At 33.3% G+C, this 26,166-nt stretch overlaps 1 protein-coding gene across 3 annotated transcripts in view; it reads left to right on the top strand.

Moving 5' to 3' along the window:
* Positions 1-26,166, top strand: part of mas (trypsin-like serine protease domain-containing protein masquerade) — a 192,824-nt gene that overhangs the window by 124,541 nt on the left and 42,117 nt on the right. The window contains exon 1 of one of the 3 annotated variants that reach the window (XM_073987405.1): positions 25,520-25,676. The exons of the other annotated variants lie outside the window; for them this stretch is intronic. The gene's annotated coding sequence lies outside the window, so the exon portion shown is untranslated. Of the gene's footprint in view, positions 1-25,519; positions 25,677-26,166 lie in introns of those variants that run through there. 3 annotated transcript variants of the gene reach the window in all.

Genomic DNA, 26,166 nt, shown 5'->3' with positions numbered 1-26,166 from the left:
GACCTCCACAAAGGAATTCATGGTATGACCAGGAGTGTCGTGCTGCTACCGAAGAGAAAAATGCGGCATATAGAGCTACTTTACAATCAGTAGCAACGCGTAGCGCACGAGAGAGATATGGGGAGAAAAGGAGAGAAGAGAAACGGCTTTTCCGCAAGAAAAAGAGAGAAATGGATAAGCGGGAGTGTGAAAAAATCGAGATGTACAGGAGACAGAATGAAGTCCGAAAATTCTACCAAAGAGTGAAACATCAAACAGATGGCTTTGGTACAGGCACATCCTCCTGTAGAGACCAGCAAGGTAATCTGGTAACAGATACAGATAGCGTGCTCAGGATATGGAAGGAACATTTCTCCAATCTGCTGGTATCCAATAGTAGCGAAGACGATGATACCACAGATCCAATCCCAGAAGATGGTATAGAATGTATACCGCTCGGCCAAGATGAGGTAAAAACAGCAATCAACCGGCTGAAGAATAATAAAGCAGCAGGAGCCGATGGCTTACCAGCCGAGCTGTTTAAGACCGGAGGCGACGCGCTGATAAGGTGTATGCATCAGCTAGTTAGCACCATCTGGCAGGAAGAACGCGTACCCGACGATTTTAACCTGAGCATCCTATGTCCCGTCCACAAGAAAGGAGATAAGACTGTATGCTCCAACTATAGGGGCATAAGTCTTCTCCCTATTGCCTATAAGATAGTGTCAGGGATGGACAACGAAATAATTGGACCATACCAATGTGGCTTTAGACCTGGCAAGTCCACCATTGACCAGATATTTACGCTGCGGCAAATCCTAGAGAAGACCCAAGAGATGCAGATCGACACATATCACCTTTTTGTCGATTATAAAGCAGCATTCGACAGTCCCCTCCGATCAAAGGTATTCCATGCAATGTCTGAATTTGGTATCCCCGCAAAGCTCATCCGGCTTTGTAAGATGACATTAACTGATACTAAGTCCTCAGTTAAAATTGGAAAGAACCTCTCCGAAGAATTTTGTACCAAAAGAGGTTTCAGACAAGGAGACAGCCTTTCGTGTGACCTATTCAACATTTTGCTGGAAAAGGTAATACGAGATGCAAATGTCAAAAGAAATGGCACAATTTACACCAATAGCCACATGTTACTTGCTTATGCTGATGACATAGACATCTTGGGACGATCAGTAAAGGAAGTAACTGATACCTTTATGAAGGTCGAAGCAGAATCTGCGAAAGTGGGTCTGGCAGTAAACGACGAAAAGACCAAATTGATGGTGTCGACGCGCAAAGCGTCCATAGAGCTCGGACCAACTGTGGAAGTTGGTACCTACAATTTTGAGGTAGTTAAAGACTTCGTCTACCTCGGCACTGCCATAAACACAACAAACAACATCAGTTGTGAAATAAGAAGAAGAATTGTATTGGCCAACAGATGCTACTATGGTTTAAGTAAGCAATTTAAAAACAAAGCCACATTTCGTCAAACAAAAATAACACTATACAAAACGCTGATACTACCCCTGCTAATGTATGGCTCCGAAGCATGGGTACTTGCGCAAGCAGATAAGGCAGTGCTTAGTGTGTTTGATAGGAAAATTCTTCGAAAGATATACGGGCTGATATGAGTTGACGGTGAATATCGACGTCGTATGAACCACGAGCTATATAAGCTATACAAAGACATGAATATAGTTAAACGTATCGAGATGCAACGATTGCGTTGGCTAGGCCATATCATAAGAATGAGCGATGATGAACCCGCTTAAAAGGCGTATGAATACATGCCACATGGCGGTGCACGCAGAATCGGCAGGCCTAAGCTTCGATGGAGCATACAAGTAGATGAAGAAATGAAAAGGCGCGGTATTCCAAAAAGTCAAGCGAAAAATAGAGAGGAATGGAGATCTTTTCTTAGTTCGGTCTATGGAACAAATGTTCTGTAATGGGCCAACTAAGTAAGTAAGTAAATAATATTTTTGCAATGATTCGATTGGTGTCAACAAATAAATTTTTCTCGGCAAGGGTTGTTTCCAAGTAACCAACGACTTTATTGGCAATGTTCCACACTTTTACTTTAAGAATATTGGGCAGTCGAAGGCGACGTTGTAGTCAACGAACGTGTGGAATGTGGAATAATCCCGCTAAAGGTCGGAGATATCGTGGAAGTAGCCAACCCATCCCAATTATCCATTTTTAGATTTTTAATTGCAGTGACAAATATCCCTGTATTGCTTTGTTGTATTTTAATAAAAATGGCCAATTTTATATATCCATTCAACAAAGAAAGAAGATACTTTCGAAAGAAAAACTAATGCTTTCCTGTTGTGAGAGTGTATGTCACTTTTTCCTCTTTCCACAGGAATTGTCGTCATGTTATGCCATTTGAAATTTTTGTATTACTTTTACAGGTTCTGTGAACAAAACGAACGTACTTCCAATAAACACACTTCTTCATTGTCTGCTTTCTCTTCAGAATTGTTCTTTTCATCCAAACTGACAAAGGAAATTTACGTTTATATCCGAATGTAAATGCTTTATTCAAATAGACTGCAGTAGTCGCTCAAGACCGTTACAAAATTCTAATAAAATGCATAGATTTTTTCAATCAAAAAATATTTTCGTTCTTTAATTAAGAAAAGGGGTATCTTCGAAAAATTCTCACGGTAAAAAGTGAAATTTTTTATATTTTTGATTTCACTATTTTTTTTTTTTTGTAAAAAACTAACCCAAAATTTATTTGAATTTTTATCTTGAATTACTTGTGTGTTTGTCTATTTTTTATAAATAACAAAACTTATTAGAAAAAAAACAAGGAATCCTTTAATGATCAAAACAAACCCTTTTGTTCAATCGGATAACAAACAAAAGACGGTCGGTTGTGCGTCCATCATTCTTCTGTTCACATTCATTTGCATATGACGATGTAGAAGAAGGTCTTTAAGGATGATGATGAATTAAAAGAAGAGATGCTACCACCACCAAAAAGAAGAAGATCGCTGAGATGTTAAAAGACTTTGTCTGTCGTCTATTGCACACCATTTTTTTACTATTTTTGATAACATTTGTTTCCCAAATTCTTTTCATCCCAAAAAGTACTTTCATTTTTTATTAGATTACTATTTACGGCATTCCCATAAAATCAAGTAATAAAAAATGTGGTAAGGGAAATTATTTGTGCTGGGAACTTTGAAATAGTTTTTTATTGAAACAATATTTTCGGCCAATTTATCTATTTGAGTGTTCACAGCAGGAAGGTTTATTTCAATATTCTGGTAAACGAAATCAGCACGGACATTGAATTCATAGCTCTTTGCTATTTCTTCACAACATTATTAATTTGCATGTTCGAGTATTTAAAATCGCATTTTCTTTTTCATTAATAACAAAATTTGCATAATGCTAAAATTCTCCTGTTTGCGAAAATTCTCCCTTTTTAGAAATTAGTAGAAGATCATTCATTTCCACAACATATTTTTCTATAATCATTGATAAAAATCAAACAAACAAATAGAAATGCACAATATAAGAAAATAGCTGCCGAAGTGCAATTCCTGTATTTAAAAATCGTATCTTGGTGCAACAGAGAACGCCAAACACAAATTTGCATATTATTATAATCTGTATTTCGATTCTCTTGACATCACAACATGTTGTCAAGGACTCATTACAATTGTTTACAATCTAGTAAATGGCTTAATAATGAACTTGTAAATCTTAAACCCTTTTTGCAAGAACACCAAATATGCAAAAATGTGCCTTGCATACGGAATTAGGAATTGAATATGCAAATAATCTTTAATCACATCGGAATTTCGCACGAAGGGCAAGATTTGCATAATGCAACTAATCATTTTTAGTTGAAAAAATTCTTTAAGGATTACATTCGCAAACCCACAAGATCATTAATCACTTTTCTTTGCTAATAATTCAACCACTCAACAAGGAGTCAACATCTTGTTGTTGAGGAATCACCAATTATTGGGGGTTAAATAGCATCACACAAACCATGCGATTTACCAAGACTAGTAGTAAACAAAAAAACAGACCTTTGACTTGATAAATCATATTTGCAATCGATCGATGATCATTTCGGTGTGTTTTGCCAATTGAGAAGTTGTAGAAAAAACAGTATTCTTTGTAGTTAAAGGGTTTGTTGGTACCAAATCAGAAAATTACTGGGTTGTAGTCATTAACAATGGCAAAAGCCTCCATAATATGGCGGGTATAATTAAATTTGTCATACCGTATGTAACACATCGAATTACTCTTCGGAGACCCTATAAAGTATATATATATATATATATATATATATATATATATATATATATATATATATATATATATATATATATATATATATATTCTTGATCAGGGTATAATTCAAAGTCGATATAACCATGTCCGCCTGTTGAAATCAAGGTACAGCTCGCAATTTTTAAGATAGAGCTTTGTAATTTAGTATAAATCCCAGCAAAATTTGACAGAAGGGGTTCTTTGCGATGACGTGATTTCATGTCATCTTTTGCATTGGTTCAAAGGAAGTCGTGAAAGATCTGATCTTTTAATTAGGATTTGAACCAATACAAAGGAAGTCGTGAAAGATCCGATCTTTTCATCAGCATTTGTACCCATTCCATCGATCCAATAGAGATGATGTTTGTGTTTTTATTTACACACCTGTTTATTTTCATTTTGGTATGTTCCAGTACTGCAAAAATCTACTAATTTTTACTATTTTTTTCCGATAACATAAAGGAAAAATTGTTATCGTAGTAAAAATAAGTAGATTCTTGCAGTTTCTGGAACAGACCAAAGTTGTTAGAACTGTCGTCGTGATGTTGTCTTACATTTCCTGCATATCAAACAACTAAAACTTCTAAACAATTTGTATTATATGAAGTCCCAACCATCGAGCTTAAAATAGAATCGGACTGCACACATTGCTATTTTAAAAGTTCCCTTGTCTGTTCTAAATCTGACATAGAATGAAATCAATCAAATCTCGTTTCTTGGAATTTGAAAAAAAGTCCGAAACGAAAAGGAACAAGAATCTGAAAATAAAGAAGAAAATACTTTTGGAAAGAAACAATTAAAAATAAATTAATTAAGCATAAATGGTATTTTCCATAAAAAGTCTCTCCTCTCCGTTCGTTACATTTTGTTCTTAGAGATCCCTAAAGCAAGACGGGTTGTAGGTCCCTACATATTTCCGTCACTAAACAGAAGAGTATAAATTACCAAAATGTTGTTATAAAATAACAAAATTATAAAATAAAAGTAATTTACGAAATAAAAATACTTAAAGGAGTGCATTTGGAGTCCATGTTGAAATCTGAACTGGTGATGGGAAGATTATTGAAAAAACCTTTTGTAAGATGAAAGAATATCAGTTGCGGAGAACGGAGGAAGTAATCTTTTGCGTTGCAGCGGTGGTGATTACATTGCAATTTTGGATGTAAACTTTTGAAAAACTAAACTGATAAATTAATTGTAGCTATTTCATGAATTCGTTTGAATTAATAAAGAGTTTTGTTTTTCATGAAAACCATATTTCAATACAGCATTTCCATTTTCCAAACAAGACATGAAAATTTCATGCCAAGGGGTTGGTGAAAATGACATGCCAAAGCATTGGTTAAAATGACATGTCAAAGCATGGGTGAAATGACGTGTCAAAGCATTGGTGAAAATGACATGTCAAATCATTGGTGGAAATGACATGCCAAAGCATTGGTGGAAATGACATGTCAACGCATTGGTTAAAATGACATGCTTAGGATCCAGAAAAGAACGTCATCTTTTGGGGTCCACGCTCATATAAAATACATCGATGAAGATGCTAAAAAGATGACATGCTAGATCACTTGCACCCATGATTGAATGTCATCTTTGGCATCGAACATTTTGCTGGGAATGTTTATATTACTCCTAGGATGTTTGGTATTGCAAAATTGCTATATCGGTCCACGTTTTGATATAGCCCCCATACAGGGACGTACGCAGGATTTAATTTCTGGGGGGGGGGGTGGTGGTGTTAACTTGACCAAAAATCATGAAAATTGGAAATGGTGTGTAGCGTTACGTAAACCTTTTTTAAGGTTTTGTTGTTGGTTTTATATGAAATACTGACACAAAGTATATACATAAAATCAGTATAGAAAGCTCACAATATTTAGGATACAATTTTAACTTTTTACAGAGTATAAAATATACGTTCTCGGATATTTAGAGTTGAAAATAAACCATATCGAACCACGTTCGGTATAGTCGCCATATAAAAGTTGCGCCCCGTTTTCAGTATTTTGGACATATATGATTAAAAAATATAAGTCCACGTTATGGTATATCCCAGAATTTTTTAAGTAGAGTGAATTGCCATTCTTTCTGCTATCACAAGATTTTCAGTATTTCAAAGCTCTTAATCTAATTTTTAGAATATCAGCGGTAATACAGATTTTGGCATTCCTTTTTGTTGAAGAGCCTCCATACAGAAAGTGGTTAAAATATATCCACGTTTTAATGCAATCCCTACATAACTATATTCGCGAGTAGGACGAATTTAGTTATACAGGAGTTATTGGGTATATGGGTATAGTTCAACCCGAACATAACGCCTCATTTTTTTAATTACATATCGAGATAACTTTACGACGTCTATAAAGTAAATACCTTTAAAAAGAAGAATAACTCGAATCCGCGAGCACAGATTGAGATTAAGAATAAAATATTCTTTAATGCCATAAAACGCCAAATTTGATTTCTTACCAGAAGTGATAGAGTCTGTGTAAGCCAATTAAAAACTTAAGAAATTAAAAAACGGACGATACAGACTACGATTCATAGACTCCGAATACTTCTCGGAGTACAAATATCTCAGACACAAATATCAGAAACCAATCGGCAAACTCCAGCTAAGTCGTGACAAAATAATATAAGTCGAAAATGTTCATGATTGTTGTTCCGGCTGCATTCTTTACATTTGGTATAATGTTAATGAAGAACACGGTGCGCCTTAACTAACTTTAAATGAAAGGTGCTTACACCTGGGAAGTTTTTGTGGACTTTGAAACTTCAATGTTCATAGATGAGAAAAATAAAAAAAAAACAAAAAAAAATCGCCGGAGGGATTTTAAAATAAATCGCAGTCAAAGTTTATATTTTTTGGGTGTTTTTAGGTTTTAACGATTTTGCGTGGGAATGGCAAGTTCTATCGAAATGGGACTAAAAATGTTGTAGCTTTAAAAATTCTCTACCATATTGGCATTTACTACTTTTTCATAACTTTTACCATTTTTGAGATATTGAAGTTCAAATTGGGACAATGCACTGACTGTATCGCCTCCTTATAAAACAATGTCATGTACGGTGTCCTTAACTAACTTTAGATGAAAACGGCTTACACCAGAGATTTTTTTGTGGATTCTAAAACAGCATTGTTCATAGATGATAAAAATCTAAAAACAACAAAAAACCGCTGGAGGGATTTTTAAATAAATTGCGGTAAAAGTTCACATTTTTTAGGTTCATTTTAGATTTTTAGGATTTTGCTGGGAAGCGACAAGTCCTATCGATAGGCGACTAACAGCGTGTTTTTGTAAAAATGCTTGCCTGTTACACGAACCGTTCGTACTAAAACGTATACTTTCAAAATGTGGTTCTTGTAAAATTTTACGAACCATTCGTTTTTATCTAAAAGCTTTCGTCTATTTCAGAAAAGCTTTCATATTTCAGGGTTTCCATGATACTTATTTTGTGAATTTTGCATAGGCATCTGCACGTAATAAATATGACAAACAAAAAATAAGAAAAAAATGTAATTAAATTTGTCTAAAAATAATTGTGATAATATGAAGAAACGGATGTACATATACGCGTGTGCTTCTATGGAAAAAATAAAATTGCATTCCCTTCCACTTTTCGTGTGTTTTGTGCCTTTTATTACTCAAATTATTTAATTTTCATTCAAAACGATGGGTCTTTTCCTTTCGTTTATTTTTGACGTATTCGTTCGTCTGATTTTGTTACGAAAACCAAAAAAAAAAAAACGAAAATAAAAAGCTTTCATTTGTTTGTCACACGAATACAAACGCCCACCGCTATGTAAACCAAATTGTGCCTTCGTACATGAAATCGACGAACGAATGGGCAAAAACTTTTTACAAAAACAAGGTGTAAGGAAAATGTTGTAGCAGTGAAAATCATCTACAATTATATTTTGTTGATGATAGGGAAAAAATGCAAGTGGGTAAGCTACCTATAGCAGATTATAGCAGTTTTTGACGCACATAAATTAATTTTTCTTCATTATTTTCTCCCCTTGTTTAGCAACAAAAAAAAATTTTGGTGAAGACAGCGAAACAAATTTGTAATTGGCTTTCAATATACATATATAATCCACGTAGAACCCCACGGTGCTCTTGAAACAATTTTAAATGGAAGGTGCTTACACCTCGGAAGTTTTTGCGGATTCTGAAACTACAATGTTTATAGATGAGAAAAATCAAAAAACAAAAAAATCGCCGGAGCGCTTTTTAAATAAATCGCGATTAAGGTTGACATTTTTATGGGTTGTTTAGGTTTTCACGATTTTGCTTAGAAACCGCAAGTGCTATCAAACTGGAACTAAAGACCTTTATGGTATTCTTATCGGTTTTACCGTTTTAGAGATATAGAAGTTCAAATTGGGACAATTCAATTCTGTATCGCCCCCTAATAAAACAATGTCATGACTGCAAATTCCCAACTTAAACTTATATATCTAAAAAAATTGTACAACTTAGGATAAGTTCCTTAAGCCAGTCTTGTATAGAATTTTCACAGCTTTAAGATTTTCTCAGGTCCCATATCGGTAGGACTTACCGTATTCAAACAAAATCGCGAAACCCTAACAAAAAAAACCTAAACATGTAAACTGAGCTTCTTTATCTCAAAAATGGTACAAGCTGGGAACAAATGATCGTCAATCCTCTAGAGAATTTTCACAGCTACACCATTATCTTTAGCTCCATTTCGATTGGGCTTGCAGTTTCCAAGCAAAATCGTGAAACCCTAAAAAACACCCAAAAATGTGAATTTTGACCGCGATTTATTTAAAAATCCCTACAGCGATTTTTTCCTTTTTTTAGATTTTGCTCATCTATGAACATTGCTGTTTCAGAATACTCAAAAAATTCCCCTGTGTAAGCGGTTTTCATCAAAAGTTAGTTGAATATTACATAACAAATATGGAGTATATTCATTACGGAATTCGTATTTAATAGTGGAATGATTTGATATGAACAAGAAATTCAGATTTCATTAGAAGTGTCTTCCAAAAAGGGTATACAAACATAAAATTTGAAAAAAATCGTACAAAACTTGCTAATGATCTACATTTTCTGTACATAAACTTCAGAAAAATATATGTTTTCATTTGATCAATATTCATCAGAAGTGGTTGAATTTTGGTATATAGTCTTCGTTGGGGGTAAACAAATTTTCCCCCCAGAATTTTGTCAGTATGGATCATTATCACGCAAAGAACGGTACCTCCCGATTTTCGTAATAGTGAAAGATGTGACATCAATATCCCACGGAAATAACAGAAATTTGTTTTTAGTCTTTCATGGGGTTATAAAATGTTCCAGAAAAAATTATCAATAAATATCACCGTCTTCATATATCCCCCATAGAAGCGTCCCCCTTGATTTACTGTATTTTTAGGTTTTAACCACATTATCTTACTGAAATGTCGGAAATTTGATATTTAGTCGTCTTTTAGTCTAAAAACTTTAGTGCCCATAGAACGGTACCTCCCGAAGTTAGCAACATTGTTTTACGGAAATTGCTGAAATTTGGTACTAAGTCTTCTTCATAAACGAAATGGAACTAATTGTTCCATTTTACTTAAATACCACTCGTGGTGGAGGGTATAACAAGTTCGGCCCGGCCGAACTTAAAGCCGTTCTTACTTGTCTGCATCTTCACCTAATCGGTTGCATATAGGTTCACATTTTGGAATAGGTTCCATGAAACGGTACCGCCCGATTTCTGGTATTTAGATGTTTCTATCTAAATTTTCTGACCTAATAAGATATAATTTGAAAAATTATACTAAAAATGTGGATGAAGAAAACTAATTATTCCATATTAGTTCAGAATATTTTCACGGTGGAGGGTATAATAGTTCGGCCCCGTCCAAACTATAGACTTTTCTTACTTGTTTATTTTGATATTTTTTTCTTGTGAAGTATTGGTCTAAGATGACGCCTAATCAGTGTTGCCGAATTTGACGATTTATCGTATCGGAAACTCTCATCTGGTGAAAGCTTTTAATGGCGGTAAAAAAGAAGAAAAATGAATTTTTATGTTTATTTTTGACATTGTTACCAGATCTCACATTTTCCGTTCCTTTACTTTTCTGGTAGAACTGGCCACGAGAGAGCAATTTTGACAGTTTTCTCTTTTATCACTTTTATCATTAAAAATGTAAAGGAACAAATTTTTTACTGCTGCGGGTTGTATGTCTTACGTAATCAGTCTCATTGTCACAACTATAAGCGAAAAATTCACATTAAGCGGAAACCAAACCTACTTTTGGACTATTTTGACGATTTTTGACGATTTTCCAAATTTTATTGACGATTTGACGATTTTTTTGACGATTTCTGATCAAAAACTGTCGGCAACGCTGCGCCTAATGCCAAGTTTTGCACCTTTGATAGGGTTCAACATGTTGCGACTCACATGACCTTGTTTTCCCACATGACATAGGATGAAGAATACCAAAAAAGTTTTTCTTTTAAAGTAAGCAATGCATATGTATATGTATGCCCTACAATCACGACTGCAGTTTCTTATAGCATTTGTAGCCAAATTATCGCATGGCTTAAACTTTTGTTAAAAAAAAAAACAAAAAACAAAAAAAAGTTCCCTAAGAAACTCCAACCTTTACTTACACTTTTTTTTCTCATATAGTGAAAAATTATTCGATAAAAACCCTAACTATTCAATCATTTAATGATCAAAAACAAACCATTCTTTAAGGAACATTGCACCAAAGACATTTTCATGCATAAATTTGCATACGACACACACAACATATTAGGATACGCCAAGATGCTCAGTATAAATCAACCACCATTGTAATGTATGTATTTTTGACGAGCAGAGTGGCCTCAGGCTGTGCAGCCGTTAAAGGATTTATCTATTTGCCTAGGTGTTTGTCATGAAAAATAATTTTTTTTAATGTAAAAAATTCATTTCGATTTTTTATACAACTTTCATTTTTTTGGTTACAAAATATTATTATTCACAATGATGCTATAAGGGAAGGAAAATAGGAGACAGTATCTTCTGTCACTTCTGTTTTTGTTAAAATAGCCCAAGGGTTCAGATGCATCGTGGGAAAGTCTAATGAAATGATAAACTTTGTATGACATTAGCTCATTTACCCAACAATACATATTTTTGTAATTTGTCAATATATATATTTATGGACATAAAAACGCAGCGATTGACAAATCAAATCGATTAGCATGTGTATTCATATGTACAATTGCTTTTCACGGTGCTCTTGAATCAAATTTAAATGGAAGGTGCTGGGATTTTTTGCGGATTCTGAAACTACAGTGTTCATAGGTGACAAAAATCAAAAAAAAAAAAAAAAACAAAAAAAATCGCCGGAGCGCTTTTTAAATAAATCGGAATTCAAGTTGAAATTTTTAGGGGTTGTTTAGGTTTTCACGATTTTGCTTAGAAACCGCAAGTCCTATAAAAATGAAATGTTGTAGCTATGAAAATTTTCTACAAGATTGACCTTTACAGTATTTTCGTAGGTTTTACCATTTTTGAGATATTGAAGTTTAAATTGGGACAATGCACTGACTGTATCGCCCCCTTATAAAATGATGTCATGAAAGGTGTGCCATAACTAACTTTTAATGAAAACCGTTAACACAGGGAAAGTTTTTGTGAATTCTGAAACAACAATGTTCCTAGATGAGAAAAATCCAAAAACAAGAAAAACCCGCTGGAGGGATTTTTAAATAAATCTCGGTCAAAATTCACATTTGTAGGTGTTTTTTTAGGTTTTCACGATTTTGCTTGGAAACCGCAAGTCCAATCGAAATGGAGCTAAAGAAAATGTTTTCTCAGGCTGTACCATTTTTGAGATAAAGAAGCTCAGTTTACATTCTTAGGTTTTTTTGTTAGGGTTTCGCGATTTTGCTTGAATACGGCAAATCTTATAGCTGCGAAAATTCTGTACAAGTCTGGCTTATGTAATTTTTCCTAGGTTGTACCATTTTTTTAGATATATAAGTTTAAGTTGGGAAATTGCAGTCATGACATTGTTTTATAAGAAGACGATACAGAATTGAATTTAAATTGTCCCAATTTTAACTTCTATATCTCAAAAGTTGTAAAACCTACGAAAATATCATTAAGGTCAATCTTGTAGAGAATTTTGATAGCTAAAAAATTCCCATTCCCATTTTGATATGACTTGCGGTTTCCAAGCAAAATCGCAAAAACCTAAACAACCCCAACTTGAATCGCGATTTATTTAAAAAGCCCTCCGGCGATTTTTTTGTTTTTTGATTTTTCTCTTCTATGAACATTGTAGTTTCAGAACCCGAAAAAACTTCCCAGGGGTAAGCACTAGGGTTTAGAGTTGTATAGTTCATGAACGAACTAGTTCAATTGAACGATTCATTGTATAGAGCGTATGAACTAGATCAGTCGATATAGTTCATTATAGTTCAATAGTTCACTGAACTATAATCAGTCGGCGACCGTACGATCAACGAACGAACGATTCACAATCTAGTTCAACATGTCGTTCACATATGCCTAAAGTTACGCCGTCGTCAGTGTTAAGTGATGCCTTCGTAATGTGATGACTTTGTTTACGTTTTGGATCGAGGTACAATGAATAGCTGTTTGAAAGTGAAGAGTTCTTCAAAAACACAACAAATTCCACATATTCCCAAATTGTTTCCTTGTTCTGGGGCTCAATTCTGTTTCTATGAAAATGTGAAATGAAAACTTTTATAAAGGAAAAAACTGTCAAATAAAAAATATTATAAAGAAAATATTTTTCATCTCAATTTTTCATAGAACAAGAACCCAGCCCCTGGATATAAAAAAATAAAAAGAAACACAAACGCACAAAGCTTTTTCGCATTGACAGTTTCTACACACACACAACAGAACATGTTTGCTATTGTTTGTTTGAATTGATTGAACGATTATGATCCGAATGAATAAACTGGATAGTGAACTATGAACTAGATTACTGAACTAGTTCAGTTAAAAGAGCTGAACTATTGAACTAGATCTTTCAAATGAACTAGATTGTACAACTCTACTAGGGTTATGACTTTTTGACCTTTTTTCTCAAAAATGATTTCCTGTAGCGAGAAGGAATGAACTTTTGCCTATAAATGCCAAAAATAACATTCATTCCATTTAATTATTAAAAAAGGTCACGCACAAACCACTTTGAAAAAAAATGATTTTTTGGAAAATCCTATGAAATGAAAAAAAAAATGTTTCTCAAAAAAACAAAAATATTTCCTGTTGCATAAACGAATGACCCTTGACCTATTAATAACTAAAATAACTTTTATTCCATTTATATATTAAAAAAGGTCACGCACAAACCACTTTCAATTTATATGATATATGGAATAAATTTATGTATGATATAAAATGATATATATGTTATGATTTGGCCATAAAATTGGTGAGAAACAAAAGCTAATGCCATTTTGGTTATGTCGTGTGGCTTTAAAGCTTTTCTTGAGCCATATATGTGCTTAAAGTGACTCCAAATTTTTTTGAACAAAGCTCATATATGAAAACTTTGAAAGATTTTTGTGCGTGAGCTTTTTTTTGTCGAATCAACTTATAATTAAGATTTTATCTAATCTTAGGCAAAAGTTCATCAAAATATCATACAGGGATATGAGGTAGTAAAAAAGTCATAACCCTAGTAAGCACCTTCCATTTAAATTTGATTCAAGAGCACCGTGTTTTATGTAAATAATTGACAGAATTCTATTTGTTTATTTTTCTTTCCATAAGTTGATCTGTTTTACTTACTTTCGAACTTACCAAGTTCATTTGAATCGTACACCAGTAGTGGAATTTAGCTCGTCATTTTAGGCATGTATAATATGCATTACCATCAGACAAGCAAATGCCCGCTACTTCGTATGCGGGTAGGGAATAATATACAAATAAACAATAATTAATATGGAAATGGTTAACACTGGAAGTTTTGTTGTACTAACGGCTATTTAAATTTCGAATTTTCAATACTGTGACCTCATATCACAGATACACACCAACAATGACTCACATTGCAGATTTCAGAATTCTGGTTTTCCCCTTTACTAACACAGCATTACTACTATTCTCTCCCTTTCGATTTTACAAATACGAAGCCTTATCCCACCCGCTTTATACCAACAATAAGACACATTAAAAATTTAAGGAACTAGCTTCCGCAGTTACGCCAATAACCGAAATAGGTCGGTATTCAAAATGGCCATAGAAATTCACGTGTTCGCATATCTCCATATAACGGTACCCCTCGATTTATAGAATATAACAAATCTTCATTGTCCTATTGTCTTTAACTTTGGAACTTGAATTCTCAGAGGACATAAAAACTTTATTTAAAAAAAATCACGCCAATCCACGTTTATTATTAGAACATATCGCTCATTTACTTAAAGAGTGACACATATCAAAAAAAATGTTTCGAGAAAAACGCGTTTTAAGTTGGCGATTGAAATTTGACTTCCCAACTTAAGAAGATTATTTCACAAAAACTAAAAGAAGTACTTGGACCATACTTTGCAAACAGCTAGCCAGATATCACTACTAAATTTCTGTGCAAGATCAAGCATGATTGGTAGTGTTTTAGTGCTTCATAAACTCAAAAAACATTTTTGTTGAATTATGCCAAAATCTTAGTAAATGAGCTGCAACTCATTGAGTTTTAGAGATATCAACATGAAAATTTGACACAAGATAAAATGGAAGTCGTAGACAAAATAGAAATTGCTAGCTCAGAAAACGCATTTTTTGAGTTATGCGCGATATGTTTTGAGTAAATGAGCGATATGTTTTGTAGTAGCTGTAATTTCGGAATTTGTGGCATCGAAGGGTAGAAAAAGTTTTTCAAAAAAAATTTACCTAATTAGCATGCTTTGACATACACCTCTATATAATGGTAACCTGTTTTTGGAGGCATTTCAATATAGGCCTTTTGTCGTCAGGGGGTGAAAACCTTCTTGTAAAAGAAATTCACACATGCCCACTTTTTCAAATTACCAAAAAAAAAAAAAAAAACGTTCAGATCAAATAGAATTAATATTTAAATTAATTAAAAAACATTTTGTTGAAAATATATTTATTTAAATACATTTTTTAGAAACCGCCTTCGCGTTAGCATAAAATCATTGAAACAATATTCAGTACAATTTTTCAAACTCAGGACCTTATCTCAAATTTTAGTACTTCTTGTGCACTTATTGTATGACCGACAATACTAAATATATTGCCCTTTGGTATTTTTCGTACACTAATAGCATAATTCCAGCTTTATTCCTACACCCATCACCAAATTTCGTAGGTATTTCCAACACCACTTCCATTACTCAGCCCTCAGTCACCTCTATACAAAATTTAAGTTTTTTACGCATTTCAAAAAATGCGTTAACTAAACACAAACTGACTGACCCTAGTACAAAAATTCCAAATTCCAGCCCAATTTACACAATAAAAAAATTGTAACAAATGTTGTACTTTTCGTACACATAGGTATAGGTCTCAAAAAGTAACTCCTTATATCCAACCTATGTGTATCCCAACCGGCGTTGCCGACAGTTTTTCGTCAGAAATCGTCATAAAAATCGTCAACAAAATTTGGAATATAGTTTGGATGATTATCTGGTTGCGCGCCCTAATTATAATAATAATTCAAAAAAATCAATCAAAACTTCAAAATGCACAGGCACAGATTTTAGAGGGTTACAGTCCATATATCGAAAAATCATACATTAGAACCATGTTTCCCGAGTGGTATTCTTTAATTCTTTCTTTGAGTACAGGTCCGAATGTTGCGTAGTTTTGCTAGAAATCAAGAAGGAACACAATATTTTTTTCCAACACATTTTTGCCCATATTTTTGTATTACTACCAACACAGCTTCCACTTAAATTATTTGCTATGGTCCATATTATGAGATCGTGGCTAGAAGACTTCAATTAACACACGCAGAAAAATTTATGTTAGAAATATGTTTGGATCCAAACAAATATATGTTTGGGACCGGTTGCAAACAAATATATGTTTGGATCCAAACATAATATGTTTGGGTCCAAACAAATATATGTTTGGGTCCAAACAAATATATGTTTGCAACATTTTGTAACATATCTCAATTTGATATGTTTGGGTAAAACATATTTTTTATGTTAGAACATTTTTTTCATGGGTGGAGAGAGGATGTTTGTCAACGAGAGTAATAACAGTGCTCTCGCGGCTGTGGAATGCTGTTTTATAATAATGAGTTGTGTGTATTGTATAATAGAAGACGTAGAAGCGAAGAAGGGGGCTTTGGTGGCATGTATGCGTCAAACTCGTGTGTTTCTTGTTTTGTTGTTGTTAACCAACTTAGCCGGCGGAGAAGAAAAGAAGAAATGATATGAATTATATTTTTTTTTCTTCGGTGTTTTAGTTGCCTTTGTAGAGTCAAGACGGTAACGTGAGTGAATAAATCAGTGCTTTGTGTTTTCTTAAAGAAATTGTGGTTTTTAGTAAATTAAATGCCCAATACATTTTATAATTGAATCGGAAAGTTGAATGGAATTATTTTATTGGACAAGGAAGAAATCGCATTTAATATTGGTAATTACATACATACTTATGTATATTTGAAATATGGCATATCCATATTTATTTATTACATTACATAATCATTTGATTCTAGATGCCGATTCCCCGCTGATGATTTCAACTATGAGGACAATTTGTTTTATTTCACAACTAAGGAGAAGCGTTCAACTACGTTTCTATATATTTTTCCTTTTTAAAAGTGTGATTATTTACAAATTATTTCAATCAGTTTTACTTTTATTAAAGTGTGTTATGTATTTCTTTGGAATTTTGTATGTACCTATGTGTTTGTTGTTATTTTGCCTATCAATAAAAAACCTCAACATTTGTGTGTATACTATAGGGCACTGATGGGCAAATTGCGAGAGACTCATGTATTTTTTACACTTTTGTGTGTGAGGGAGAGCATTTCTGCCCATCAATGCTATAGGGATAGCCAGTGAGTTCTTACTGAGAGCAAGTGAGCACACATTTTAAAGTGTTTTACATTGAATTTTATGCTCCCTTGCTCTCAGTAAGCGCCCACTGGTGCATGTGTTTGTTTTTTTTGTGCCTTTTGGGTTTGTATTTTTTTGCACCCAAACATATAAAATGTTTGCACCCAAACATAAAATTGTTTCCACCCAAACATATCTTTGTTTGCACCCAAACATATATATCTTTGCACCCAAACATAAATATCTTTGCACCTAAACATATATATGTTTGCACCCAAACATATATTTGTTTCCACCCAAACATTTATTTGTTTGCAGACCCAAACATATATTATGTTTGGGACTGTTGCAAACATATATATGTTTGCTGCAAAATATGTTTGGGACATATGTTAGAGAGGCCGTTTTTTTTTTGCGTGCAGAAATATATGCATATTGTATAACATATACAGTGCCTTGCATAATTATTTTGACATGTTTAAAAAATGATGTGTTTGGTTTTTTACCGGATTAGTCTTCTACGAAATATAAAAAATTATTCTGGCTAATCCTTTACTAGAGTACTTAAAATTAGTAATACATTTTATCAATTCAAATAGACGCTTGCACTTTTGTAAAGGAAATAAAATTTCACTGCTTGGCATAAGTATTTTGACAAAATTGTTCAATTGATTTTTAGAACTCAACACTTAAAAATGTCTTATTTATATTTTTGATTGTTATCAGTTACGGTAAAAATAATATATTTTACGCACATCTGTTTTATTATGGACCCATTTACTGATCGATATTTCAAGGATATAAGGATATTCAAGAGATTTATCTTTAAACAACATTTTTCATGGTTTTCTCACATTATATCGGAATATTTTTTCTCTTACAAATGTGATATTTCAAGGAAATAACTTTACTCGTAAGTTAGTTTTACCATAGTATCAGCGTTCTGCAAATAAATACATAACACTTCGATATGTTTATTACAGTGTTGTATTAAAAATCGTTCAAAGTGCCAATATATGCATTATAGTTCACAGCATTAACGATAACAATTAAATTTCGCAGTATTATAAATGGCGGCTCAGACTATTCTGATGCCTGGGTACATTTGGGCATGGAAATGGCATCAGAAGGACATTTATTTCGTAAAGATACATACCCACATTTTTGGCGGTTTTTTTACTCAGGCTTACTGAAAAGTGTATTTTAAGATGAATTGTGTTCAACTATATTTTTATCAGTCCACAATATACTCTGCCACAATGATTGTGAGGGGGTAAATTATTTTTATTGAAAATCTAATTGACAATTTTTGTAGCTATGCCTTATCACTCTTGTGGAATAGCAAAATACGATTTCAAATTATTTCTTTTTCTAATGCCTAGAGGCTCTAGTCTTAACAGAGAACTTGTTTTGGCATCGAAATTGTTCATAAAATAAGGATTTGTGTGCATAAGTAAGATTATATTTCTAATTCTGCTCTATTTACCAGAGAGCAACGTCTGTAATTTCACATCAACGTCTGTAATTTCGTTATCAGTATTTAGATATTTATCCGTTACAAAATAAACAGATAACTGCAGCAATATCTTATAATTAGCTACATTTATCACCGAAACTGTCATTTTAAATTTCGTTACAACTTTTGACACCAACATTCCCTATTTTAATTTAAAATCAATGACTGTCAACTACATTTTTACTTAAATGTTAATAATTTAGCTAAAGCAATTAATTTTGGTACCAAAAGGTACGATTAAGTACCAAAAGTAACATAATGATGACGTTCAAAATACTTATTCCGTTTTGCGTTTGCCTCCCCATACAAACATGCGCCTACCTAATAAGAAATTAAGCTGGAATTTCTTTGATCGATTAATTTTTATTTTGTTGAGAGGTCAAAGAAAACCCCTAAGCTGTTAATATCCCGTTTTATGAATGCTGACAATAATTATATGCCTTTTAAGACAAACGTAGATTTTGTCAAAATAATTATGCCGGGCACTGTATGTATTTACCGTTCGCAATTTATTAAATGGTAAACCTCAACTTCAACGATTGTAAAACTTTTTTAAACCCTCCACCATAGGATGGGGGGTATATTAAGTTTGTCACTCCGTTTGTAACTACTTGAAATAATCATTGTAGACCCCACAAACTATATATATTCTTGATCAGCGTGCAATTCTACATCGATATAGCCATGTCCGTTCGTCTGTCCGTCTGTGGAAATCACTCTAGCTTCCGAACGGATTGAAGTAGGTGGATGAAATTTTGGTAAAATCTATAATATGTATGTAGGACTTTTGGTATTGAAAGCGGGCTATGTAGGTCCACGTTTTCGTATAGCCCCCATACAAAGTGACGCGTGACGCGTCGTCGTTTTAAGAAAATTTTAGGATATTTGTCCCATTTGACTACCGAATTGGTTGCAATTTGGAATTTTGTGTCTCCAGAGGCTAAAAAATATTTCTACCAAATTTTGTTTATATAGGTCCACGTTTTGGTATAGCCCCCATATAAGGCCCCATATATCGACACCTCCAAATAATAGTATGCTAAGTCTAAAAAGTGAGTTTTGCAGGAGAAGCTTTCAAAGTTTGGAAATTTTTTGAACTTCAGTACTATGCTAAGTCAATATTTGTTTATAACTTCTGTTCGGATTGTCCGATCATTACCAAAATTTGACAGAATTTAAGTTAAAGGACGTTAAATATAAAAATGTAAAGAACTTGAAAACATGCTAAGTCGACTTAGCATACTATTGTTTGGAGGCGTCGATATAGTACGCGTCATTTTAAGATATTTTGAATGTATTAGTCCTATTTGACCACAGAATCGGTTGTAACTTTGCATTTTGCGTTTCAAGAGGCTAAGATACATATCTACCATAAAATGTTTACATAGGTCCACGTTTTGGTATAGACCCCATATAACGCCCCATATATAGTACGCGTCATTTTAAGATATTTTGAATGTATTAGTCCCATTTGTCCACAGAATCGGTTGTAAGTTTGTATTTCCACAGGCTTGGAAATATTTCTACCATAAAATGTTTATATAGGTCCAGGTTTTGATATAGACCCCATAAGACAATATCTCCCGATTTTCCGTATTTTTAAGGTTTTAGCCTCATTATCGCAGCGAAATGACTGAAATTTGGTATTTAGTCTTCGTTGGGTGTATACAACTTTCCCCCGGAAATTTTTAGTTATAGGTCCACGCCTTCATATAGCCCCCATAGGACGGTACCTCCCGATTCGGTATTTTGAAGGTTGTGGCCTCAATATTCCACCGAGATGGCTGAAATTTGGTGGTTACTCTTCATTTGGTGTATAAAATATTCCATATGAAATTTGTCGGTATAGGTCTACGCCTTCATATAGCACCCATAGAACGGTACCTCTCGATTTTCGGCATTTTAATGGTTGTGGCCTTAATATTCCACCGAAATGGCTGATATTTGGTTGTTAGTCTTCACTTGGGGTATAAAACATTCCATATGAAATTTGTCGGTATAGGTCACACGCCCTCATATAGTCCCCATAGAACGGTATATCCCAATTTTCGGTATATTGAAGGTTTTAGCCTGATTATAACACGGAAATGACTGCAAGATGGTACTTAGTCTTCGTTGAGGGTATAAAACTTTTCATCTGAAATTTGTCGGTATAGGTCCATGTCTTCATATAACCCCAATAGAACGGTACCTCCCGATTTTCTACATATAGCTCATTCTCCAACAAAATAGCTGATATTTGGTATTAAGTTTTTGATAGAGGTATGAAACATTCCAGCCGAAATGTGCCGGTATAGGTCGACGTCCTCAAATACCCTCATAGTTGTGGCCTCAATATACCACCGATATGACTGAAATTTAGTTGCAGAAGAGAAGTACCAGTATAAGCCCTTTTCTTAAAATAACCCCATAGAAGCGTACTTTCCGATTTTCGATATTTTAAGGTTGTGTCATCAATATCCCATCGAAACGGATGAAATATAATATTTAATCTCCGTTGGTGGTATAAAACTTCCCACCTGAAAATTTCCGGTATTGTTCCATGTTTTTATATAGCCCCCATAGAAAGTTCCCTCCCAATTTTCGGTATTATGAATGTTTTAGCCACAATATTCAATGGGAATAACTGAAATTTGGTATTTAGTCTTCGTTGGAGTTACGAAATTTTCCTCCAGAAATTTATCGGTACAGGTTAACGTTTTATACAACCTCCATAGAACGGCGCTCCCGATGTTGTTAACTATCCAAATCCAGAATATACAGGTTTAGCTCTAGTCGGTTTTGCCCAGTTTTATGTATTTCGCTTAATTCGGAAAATTGTAAATATTGACCCATGTGTTGGAAACAACAAAAATGTCGCCCCATATTAGCTGTTTTGAAGGGAGTATTATCAGTTCAGATATACAGTGGCTCCAAGCGAAAGTCGTACACGTTATGGAATTTTTTTAATTGACTTATATCTCCGGCACAAAAAGAGATATGAAGAAAGTATTTACGCAGCCTTTTAGTGCATTTAGTCGACAATTTAGAAACACGATATAATAAAACAATCAACCCGTTTACATTGTTGACAAATTAAATTAGCTAAAATACTAAGAACTTTAGCACCAAGCGAAAGTCGTACAGCAATTATAAAAACAAAGTATTTGTTAATATAATTAATTCTAGTACATGTTCCTGTTTTTCGTTAAATCCTACGATCGATTTAGTGTAACATCAGTGCTTCTTTACAATTGAGAGGGTCAATTCTGGAAACTTGTATCAGATTAAATGGGAAAGAAGCGTAAAAATGAAATAAAAATTATTTTTATGAAACCACATGAGAAAATGGTTTATTCAACTTTACAAAAACAATTTTTTTTGATTCAGCAGATATCGAAAATTAAAACTGCAAAGCTATTCAATACTTTGATATATACTAATAGGAAAAAAAACACATATGAAATATTTAAAATAACTCACACATTAAATAAATAATATTTTCTTGTGGATAGTTTAATACACGAAGTGCAAAATGAGTTGATTTTTAGTGTCCCGACACTCTAATCGATTGAGAAAAATATTTGGAAGCTTATTTTTCCAATGTGCAGTCAAATTTTTATAACATAAATACCTTATCAATCGGTGATAAAAAAGGCGTAAAAAATCTATACATAAATTTATCCAAGAGCGATATTTAGAATATCAAAACAATAGCGATGAGTGCATAACTGTTCTTAAAAAAGTGCAATTTTCATAGATGCAACAATTTCTGTGCGAAACCTGACATTACATTGTGAAAAATCCCACAAATTGTTTCATGCCTAATACACCATAACAGAACATAATGTAAAAGTGTATCTGTGAGTGTGTGGGGCTTATCTTTCAGATTTGAATCTTTGTTTTATAATTTTTTTGGAGTCATTGGGAATCGAACTTTGAGATTTTATAATTAAAATGAGTTCTTACTACCTGGCGAATAATGTATCGGTCAAGGTAAGCGTTGTTCTTTCTGCCAAAACTCTGACTTCAATCATAAAAGCTTATTATTTGTGACCACTGGTATTAAATAATTGTTTAAATAACATGGGTTGGATGGACTGTAGTGCAAGCTTAAACAATAAATCGTCTATAGTGGTTCTATAAATAGAAAATATCTCCAGACGACTTATACTTCCAGACATCCTTATAGGAGAGATTTTCAAAGCTAGCGGCGACATATTTTACACTACAGCTGTACAAAACTGGTCAAAAATATTCTAAATCGATTGCAGAATTCAACTGAAACCAGAAATATGCAGAAGGATTATTTATATTAATAAATATTTTGTCTTTATAATCGCTGTACGACTTTCGCTTGGTGCTAAAATTCTTAGTATTTTAGATATTTTAGTTTTATAACAATGTAAACGGGTTGATTATTTTATTATATTGAGTTTCTAAATTGTTGTTTTAATGCACTATTAAGCTGCGTAAATACTTTCTTCATATCCGTTTTTGTGTCGGAGATATAAGTCAATTAAAAATATTTCATTAGGTGTACGACTTTCGCTTGGAGCCACTGTATGTACTACTCCTGCAATAAAAGGAAGAGTTTAGTTCATTCATAATCGATATAAAACTAATTCTTCCTATTCACTTCAATACAGTTCGTGTTGGAGGATATAAAAAGTTCGGCCCGGCCGAACTTAACGCTTTTCTTACTTGTTGAATATTACCATATACCCCAGTTAGCATAAATAGACATCGGATTTTGGCATATTTTTGCAAATTATAATGCAAGTAATTCATTTATTAAACAATAGAATCTAAATAAATATGAAATCAAATTTATAAAGATTGGGTATATAAATACGATCAATGAAAAAAACTCTACCAGGGCATTATTGTGTCTAAAAACGATTTCTGCAAAAAATTTTGAAATTAGGAGCAGATTTTGTTATAGCTCCAATATGAATATTTGGCCAATTTTGGGTATCAAAATCCGATACGATTTTCAAATTTTTTGGTAGAAATCGCTTTTTAGCCACAATAATGAACTGGTAAAGTAATCGATCGGAACATACTTTTGGCATATAGAGAAATTTCGTGAAAATGCACCTTTGGTCCCATACAAATTACGATGGAAACAAAGATCGATAGGTTGGCACGGGTTAACCTTAACTGATCACCATTAGATATCGTACATGTATAAGGTTTTTGGATCAAATGGAAAAGATTTGGGGTAGGAGGTTTAACAATTAAAATTTTTGTTTTTTGGGTCACTCTAATGTTCATGCATATACCTACACGGAGCAGTCTTAAATATATGTTAAACTTATCCATAATTTGATTTGAGAATCCCCGTCTCTATACACAAAATCTGAATGTCCAATCCCAGCAAGTGAGTCATAAGCCAGTATTTTACATTTTCTGAGTGTAAATCAGAGATGAAAACGAAGACATCATTTGTATACAGTATCGTAATTTAATTCAAAGGCGCGTGCACTCCTTTTTCATCTCTCGTGTAATAATGCAATCTTTGATATGGATGAAGTCTTTCTTTGTACCTTTTCAGATGTTTGCTAAAAATAGTATAAAAACATCACAACCTATCTTTTCCCTTATTGGATTTGTAAAGAACAACAAAATATTCACCTACCAACTCTCCTTTAATTTCTTTACATTGCAATGTATAAACCTTAACATTGCAAAAGTTTCCTAAGAAATTTAAAAATGACATTCCCTTATTTGTTACCTGTTCAGCACTACAAAGAATTCCGTGGATTCTTATTGCTGGCATTATTGCAGTTTGTACAAGCCCAAAACAGGTGTTATTTCCCATAAGAATTTGCCAATCAAAGATGTCATAAATATGCAATAAACAGCTTAAGCTTCCATATGTTCGTATGCCTCCGAAAAAAAATCCTACCACACATTTGAAAAAGAAAAGAAAAATTGATTAGAAACAATAAAGGGTAACAGAGAATTTATGATAAGCCACATTCAAAGAGCCCCTCCATGGCGTAACCGGACAGGTAAATAAATAAGCACAGGCTCAATAGCATCGCAAAGTAGCATAAATCCCAGAAAGAAGGTAATAAAATGTTGATCTTGGTAAATCGTATCGAACGAAAAAAAGAGAAGAAGCAACAACAAACATGAAATTATTTTGTTGCCGATGAATAGGTGGCTGGATGGATGAATGACTTGAATTGAATGATGTTGATAATAATGTTGTTGTTGTTGTTGCTGTTGCCCCGGCTTTCCGACAAGTTAGGGGTAGTTTACACTATATGTAAATGTCATATGACATGAACTTTTCCATCGTTATATATTCGCTAATATGTGCAATATTGGAGATTTTCCTTGCGCAATTTACTCTGTGCGTCCACACCAGCAATAATATAATAAAACTACGTCTCCACATTGCCTCCGTGGGTAGATATGGAATGATTTTATTTTGTGTCATATGACATTTACATATAGTGTAAACTACCCCTTAACTTGTCTTGTGTTGTGTCGTTTGTCTACCTCAATTATGACCAAACCCACCTGCTGCCGCTTTCCGATGCTGCTGCTGCCGCCGTTCTGCCTGTGCCATAAAATGTTGCTGTTGTTACTGCTGCCGCTTTGGCTGTTGTTGCTGTTGGCAATGTAAAATTGAAAAGAATGTACAAGAAATCGAAAGAAATGGCCGCATTACTAGACCATTGGTAATAGTGGACAATTCAGTTTAGTAAGAGCTTTCGTTGGCACAACACCATCCAAACGGGTAAAACGGAAAGGAATACGCGTCGTGGAATAAAGAAAAAATATAATTTTTTAATTGCCAAGAAAAGAAAAAAACATAATAGATTTTTTTTAAATATATTATACAATTCAAAAAGGTATTAAATAATATTTGTTATTGAATGAAATGTGTGTTATTGTTGCTGAAATAAATACCAAGAAATGAAACTATGGAAAATTAAAGAAAACAAAGCTAAAAATTCACAACAAAACAAAATGTTGAATTTTATAAAGAAAAAACCAAACATATTTATTTTAATAAAATGTGTAAAGAAAATATAAAAATATTTTCAAAGGAAGTGATGCTACACCAAACTTAAGATTTTGTGAATATGAACAAAAACTTTCAAAACAATAAATTGAAAATTTTCTAGAAATTTACAGTGCTGGAAATACATATCTTGTAAAACTCTTGTTCGAGTAGCAAAGGAACAAACAAAGGAAAAACAAAAACTCAATATAAATGATTTATCGTGTAATGAAAAACTTTATTAAATTTGTGTGTTCCTGTAAAAACTTGTACCTAAACTGCAATATTTTTTATACTAGTTTTTGTACAAAAGTAAACCAGTAAACCAAATGTCGGAT

This window comes from Musca autumnalis, unplaced genomic scaffold (assembly GCF_047663935.1).
Source record: "Musca autumnalis isolate F117 unplaced genomic scaffold, ASM4766393v1 scaffold_4, whole genome shotgun sequence".
In the NCBI taxonomy this organism is placed as follows: domain Eukaryota; kingdom Metazoa; phylum Arthropoda; class Insecta; order Diptera; family Muscidae; genus Musca; species Musca autumnalis.
This window is presented reverse-complemented; position numbering and strand designations above follow the sequence as displayed.